The sequence below is a fragment of the Ruditapes philippinarum genome, unplaced genomic scaffold (assembly GCF_026571515.1).
Source record: "Ruditapes philippinarum isolate M1 unplaced genomic scaffold, ASM2657151v2 ctg124_1_1_1_1, whole genome shotgun sequence".
In the NCBI taxonomy this organism is placed as follows: domain Eukaryota; kingdom Metazoa; phylum Mollusca; class Bivalvia; order Venerida; family Veneridae; genus Ruditapes; species Ruditapes philippinarum.
Window position 1 is genome coordinate 71,256 of NW_026866080.1, and position 7,733 is coordinate 78,988.

The following is a 7,733-nucleotide window of genomic DNA, read 5'->3' on the forward strand; positions in this document are numbered from 1 at the left end:
AGATCATTGATTCGTCATAAGTGCGTTCATATCAATGCTGTGACAATAACAGTTAAGAACATTACATAGGCCTATGCTGAACTGTTGCATTGGTAGTTTAAAATTTCAGTTGTATTTATTGACATTTCAAAGTACATGTACATCTTATTCAAGACTTTCGCACAAATTGAAACTTTGTAAATTTCGTAATGTTATAACTGTAAAATACAAAAACTATAATCGTTTAAATTTGAATAATTTAAAATACAGTTTATCAGCGTAAGTAAAACTGCAAATTGCATAAATGAAGTAATCCAGAAAGCAACAGCACATGAATCAATAATTTCAATCTAAATATGCAAAACAATGTCTCTAAATTTAAGGTGTTGTTAAAATGAATGCAGGATTAAAAATCCAAGAAACGCTTGGAGAAAATGTGATGACGTCACAAATGAAGATTCAATGCCGCCACCAGACGGATCTTGATGAAGTTTTTTTTTTTGGAAACGCATTATGTAACGTGTAATTGCAGACGATAAAATAGTTCTCATAAAAAGTTCTTTCAAGTTTGCGAATTATATGAAGATCGCATGATGCCCCTACATTTGATTAGAGTTGTATGATTATATAACCATAGAGAAACAATCGAACGAAAAATAATACAGTTGTTTTATGCAGTGGTCGGACACCTTGATCAATATAGTGCATGTTTTATGCAAGATAATTTGATCAAAAAGATCGTTCCACTGCCATGTAGATTGCTGTAGCACGAGAGGATTCATATGTACATTACCACTCCGCCGAGAACTATTTTTTTAGCTTTAGCAAGAGAAAGAGAGCAAAAATAGAGAGCGAAAAGAAATAATAGTGAAAACTATTCAAGGCTATAATAACCAAGTTCGATATCTCAATTAGTATACATCGCTTAAAGTTAACTGACGACATTTCAGTGGGAAGTATGGAATTTCTATAGCTTTGTGGTTCTATGATGCTTTGCTCAACCACACGGCAACAGATCGATACTTGTCTCATTTTCTATGCGGAACAGAGTTGCAGAATCCGTATTTAGAAGCTAGTCATCAAAGCCGTAGACCAATATTATTGAGAAGATATCAGTCGGGTTTTAAAAAAATATGGAGATTCGTGTTTTATCGCTTTGAGTATTTTTGTCATAATTCGGCAATGCGTTGACATAAAATTTGACTAGTTATCGGAAAGTGTGTTACAGTGACAGACAAGTGTAGTCTGCTTTTTCTTCTCTCTTTTTCATCAGTGAACTTGTGATCGTCAGACGACAGTTGATTGCTTTTTCAAAATGGCCGCCGGAGCATGCGCGCCAAGCATGGCGGAGTTCCGGGACATCCTAAATGGGATGTAGATGTCAAAGGTAAGACTAGTTTGTTAAAGATGTTTCTTAAATCTTGTATATAATTATACATGACGACGAAGTTTGAATATGTACACATGTACATTGATAAGTGCATATAGAAATAACTTTTTTGGGTGCAATTAGAAATAACCATGCTCAAAATTCACACGCTTACAGAAATTAATATATCTATTTAAGAAATTTGTACACCTTTTTATAACAACAAATGAAATAGACATATATCACGCGTCAAGTATCATTCAGTCACGTCAACCATCAACAGTTCCTGTATGTTTGACAATATTCGTCATATTCCGTCGCTATTCGTGCTTCAATTCAAATATCTTCATCACACATGGTAACTAAACTGTCACTGTTGTTCATTTATACATTAATGCATCGATAAATACACTATTAATCCTTTAGAAACAGTGAGCTTCTATGGGCTCATCATCTTTTTCACTGTCCCACCTATATACGTGGCTATCTTTTCACAAAATATTTGTAATACATGAACATATGACTGTACAAGTGGTTGCCTATACAAGTGACTGTCTATACATGTGGCTGACTATACAAGTGGCTGACTTTACAAGTGACTGACTATATAAATGGCTGACTATACAAGTGACTGACTATATAAATGGCTGACTATACAAATGACTGACTATACAAATGACTGACTATACAAGTGACTGACTATATAAATGGCTGACTATACAAATGGCTGACTATACAAATGACTGACTATACAAATGACTGACTATACAAGTGACTGACTATACAAGTTGCTGACTATACAAATGACTGACTATACAAATGACTGACTATACAAATGACTGACTATACAAATGACTGACTATACACGTGACTACTATACAAGTGACTGACTATACAAATGACTGACTATACAAATGACTGACTATACACGTGACTACTATACAAGTGACTGACTATACAAATGACTGACTATACAAATGGCTGACTATACAAATGACTGATTATTCACGTGACTGACTATACAAGTGGCTGACTATACAAGTGGCTGAATATATAAGTGGTGGACTGTGCAAATAGCTGAATAAACAAATGATTGACTTTACAAATTGCCGACTATACAAGTGGCTGACTTAACAAATGGCTGACTATACAAGTGACTTACTATACACATGACTGACTATACAAGTTGCTTACTATACAAATGCCTGACTATATAAGGTGCTGACTATACAAGTGGCTCACTTTACAAGTGGTTGACTATACGAGTGGCTGACTAACCTCAAATTTCACATGGTAATGCCCCTAAAATTGATCATAGACAGTTTCAAAATGAAAAGTCCATTCAGAAAAAGTAACGCATTGCACCAAACTTCATATTTGTAAATTAACAGTGATAGTTCTTACATTTTATATTGAATGCACCAGAAACAAGCTCATATAAATGAAAATTTCAACAGTTATTACGGTGTAAATTAAATACTATTGTTTATATCTTTGCATACAGTAACACAACAATTCTTACAGTACAAGAAACTGGTTAATATCATTTTATATGTAGCAACAGGTTATTCTATTTACTAACTGTTTATATTGCATACACGTAAAACCGGTTCATGTCTTTTTAAATACATCAATAGTTTTTGCAGTAAACATTGATACAATACAATACAATACAATACAATTGCATTGTATAGTTAACATTGAATACACGTGAAACCGGTTCATATCTTTTTAAATGCAACAATAGTTTTTGCAGTTAACATCGATACACTACAATACAATACAATTGCATTGTATAGTTAACATTGAATACACGTGAAACCGGTTCATATCTTTTTTTTTTTTTTTTTTTTTTTTTTTTTTTTTTTGAGGCCCCAACTGGGTAACCCCGTTTATTTACCCCGTAATAGGTATGAGAGGGTCGGGGTCATCCCTATGATACCTTACATGATATCTACATAATATTTAAATCATCATCTATAATAATATTTTTTATATAATTATAATATACATTATATTCAAACATTCAATCAATTTTCATATAATATGTATAACAATTATGTATGATAATGTATTATGCAACAGCTTCAAAACAAACAAAGAATATTGATTTGGGGTAAATTGATTTAGTGTAGCCTATTAGTTTATTAAAGTTCTTACAATTTGCCATCCTTCATTTACATGTTTGGTCAAATTTGTATTTTTGTAAATATTCCACGCCAATTTAAGACTATTTCTAAAACCAGGTATTGTAGGTAACACGATTTTTCTCTTTGACAAATAAATATATCTTTTCAATTCTAAAAACAAAATATCATATTTAAAATCATTAACTTCAGAACCTAAAATAAATGATTTACAATTAAAATTATCATCCAAATTATCTATCTTGTCTTTCAGATATTGAAATAACAATTGAATTTTTGGACATTCCCAAAATAAATGCAACAGAGTTTCCTCTTGGCAATTGCAAAAAGTACACATTTTACTATTGACAATTTTCATTTTGAATAAAAGTGAGTTGGTTGCTAAAGTTCTATGAATTATTCTTGTCTGAAACCACTGAATATAGGAATCTTTGGTACATTTAAATACATAACTATATATTAAATTCCAATTTATATCAAAATTTGTAAAAAATGAGTTCCATTTTTCTTGACATGTTGGTACATCTTGATTTCTAACTAGAATTTCATAAACATATTTCTTTTTGATATTTTGTGTAATTAAAATAGGTTTTATATAACAACTCATAATTGGGTATTGAACATTAATAAAATCTTTACAAATAGAAATGTTAAGCTTTTGTGTATATAATAATATTGCTTTTTTCAAACTATGATATTGTAAAAAATTTACTTGTTTTTGTGTCACCTGCTCTAAGTAAGTTAAATCTACAAAATCGCCTTGGGGATTAATAATATCATTAACAAATCTGATTCCTTTTTCATAAAAAATTTTGATATAAAAGTATCTATTTCCTGCTAACAAGTTATGATTGTAAAACAATGGCATTTGTAACACTTGTTCTAAACTGTCTATACAAAGTTTATCTGTAAAAATCATATAAGCTTTTAAAACATCTATCCAAAAAGCATTTTTAATTTTATCAATTGTCAATTTACAAAACAATTTACCTGTGCTAAACACTTTATCAATATTGAATAAAGCCATCACTAGCTTATAACATTTACTGTTACTATTACTAACATACCTTTTAAACCATTTTATCTTTACAGAATGTATATAACTATCAATATCAATCATATTTAGACCACCTTCCTGATATGTTTTAATAACTACTGATTGCTTTATCTTTGCTTTACCTTCCCATATAAATTTATAAAATAAGTCATTAAGTGTTTTCAAAAATGCTGAATTAGGTGTTGGTAAACTTGTAAAGCAATGAGTGAATAAAGGAAGGAGTAATGACTTAACAACAGTAATTTTTCCTATAGGTGTTAACATTCTTTTTTTCCAGTATCCTATACTATTTTTAACTTTTTGAAGTTTTTCATTAAAATTTAGCTCTATCATTTTTTCTAAATCAACATCAAATATCAAACCTAACAATTTAAACTGTGTATCACCCCATGTCAGTTTCCATTTTGTCTTAATAGATCTTGTACTGTATTTAAGAGAGCCTATCCAAATAACTTTAGTTTTATCAAAATTTACTTTCAATCCTGAAATTTCTGAAAACGTGTTTAATAACTTTAAAACAGTATTAAGGGAATTTTCTGATCCATCTAGCAAAAGTGAAGTATCATCAGCAAATTGTGTAATTTTATATTCCTCCCCATCTATATTTATACCTTTAACATCTTTACATTGTCTTATTTTTATTGCTAAAATCTCTGCACATATCTTCTTCTTACAGTTTACATTGAATACACGAGAAATCGCTTCATATCTTTTAAATACAACACTAGTTCTTACAGTTTACATTGAATATACATGAAACCGGTTCATATCTCTTTACATACAACAGCTTTTCCTAATATTTACATTGAATACACGAGAAATCGCTTCATATCTTTTAAATACAACACTAGTTCTTACAGTTTACATTGAATAAACGTGAAACCGGTTCATACCTCTTTACATACAACACCTTTTCCTAATATTTACATTGAATACACGAGAAATCGCTTCATATCTTTTAAATACAACACTAGTTCTTACAGTTTACATTGAATACACGTGAAACAGATTCATATCTTCTTCAGTACGATAATTCTTACAGTTTACATTGAATACACGAGAAATCGCTTCATATCTTTTAAATACAACAGTAGTTGTTACAGTTTACATTGAATATACATGAAACCGGTTCATATCTCTTTACATACAAAAAAATTCCTAATATTTACATTGAATACACGAGAAATCGCTACATATCTTTTAAATACAACATTAGTTCTTACGGTTTACATTGAATACACGTGAAACCGGTTCATACCTTTTTCAAATACAACAATAGATGTTACGATTTACATTGAATACACGTGAAACCGAATCATATATTTAAATGCAACAATATATTAATAACAGTTTACATTGAATACACAAAAAACAGGCTAATATCTTTTATATACAACAATAGTTCTTACTGCTTACATTGAATACACAAGAAACTGGTTTATATAGTGTATACATTTTGAATAAACGAGAAACCTTGTAATGTAATTTTTTACAGTTTACACCGAACACACAAAAAAACCGGTTGATATTCCAAAATACTGGAAATTTAAATTTCTTACAGTTAATAGCGAACGCACGAGAAACCGGTTTCTGTCACATTTTTTCATGAATTAATAATGAGGCACTCGTTTATACAGCTCTAGTTACATTGAATATCATACATTATTTTTAAAAATGTATTGTTATGTTTGTAACTGTTTATCTTTTACTATTATTTATCACTGTTTATCAATAGAAATCATTAATTTTATGGGATATCTTTCTGTTGTTTACGGTGGCCTATGTATTTTGATTGATAGACAATATTTGTCATAAGACATGTACGTCTGTTCGACGTATATTGGACAGATAAACTGTAAAAAAAAACTTATGGTGTCACAGTCCTTGAGAGAATGTGCAATAACTGATCTACATTAGACAATAAAATGCGTGCTAACAATAAAAGGTTGACCGAGTTAAAACTGTATGACACAATTGACATATTGACTCCGATTTACAATAAGCGCTTTCATGATATTGACTCTAATGTTTCATCGAATAGTATTATCAAATATTGTTATCATCTATGAAGTCACGGATCAAGTGACCTTCTCAGATCGGTCTGATACGGGCTTAATTATTGGATCGCATGTATATTGACAGTTTATGTGTGGCTACGGCACTGTTAGTATTTTAATGACCCTAAACTATGACAGTATCGGGCAAGTATCTGACGGTTCCCTAGCTATCGCCCAGTTAAGAAGCGCTACAAAATAGACAGGAAGGCATTTAAATTACAGTATGTATCACATAACTTAATGAATAAATAAAAGGTTTAAGATGATCAGCATACTATCAGATTTATAGAAACTTAATAATGGTGCAACCTCATGGCATGGAGTATAATGGGTTTGACATGACCGGTGTCTGGCGACCCGTTCTACTATTTTTCTTACTTTAAGATTAATTGCATACTTTATTTGAAAAGTAGTTGTATCTATGACATACTTAATTAGTATGATACATTACTAATGCCGAACATTTTTCACGACCATGTTTCTTCATATGACCCAAGTACTGGTTGGTTCCAGAAAAACAACTCGAAAGTGATGACTATAAGTTGCAAGAACTTGTCTCGCAATCGAGCTTAACTAAATATGTTTAAACACAGATCTAAGCTCCATGGTTTGAACCATTAAACATTGAAGGCACGTCAAGTTCAAAAGAGTAGGTTGGCCATAGGAAGTAAATAATATATCATTTAAGTATGAATTCCTAATAAAGATCTTGAAGTTTTTGAAACCGATCAGTGATGCAATAAGATTATAACATTTTTACAACAGTGCGTTACTACGCTTTTACAACCAAGAGTTGTTTTTAATTAATAAAACATGAAGTCTACAGGTTTATTTAATTCTATATGATTTTAAACTTCATATTTCAATACTAAAGGGACTTCTCCTGCACAAATAGTTTAACGTTCCATTGTTGCAGGGGTCAACCGGTACATTCGTTAACAGTCTTATAATTTATTCAACCCCATCCTATTCAACAAATGGGGCGACAAAAAATAGTTTACCAAGTACGTGCTGATTACAATAGCAGACGACAAGCTTTGCTGGACCATGTCCATACTTTATATGTTCATCACATGACCTAGTTGGCTAGAAATATCCTGATTTGATAATTAATTTAATGCGCA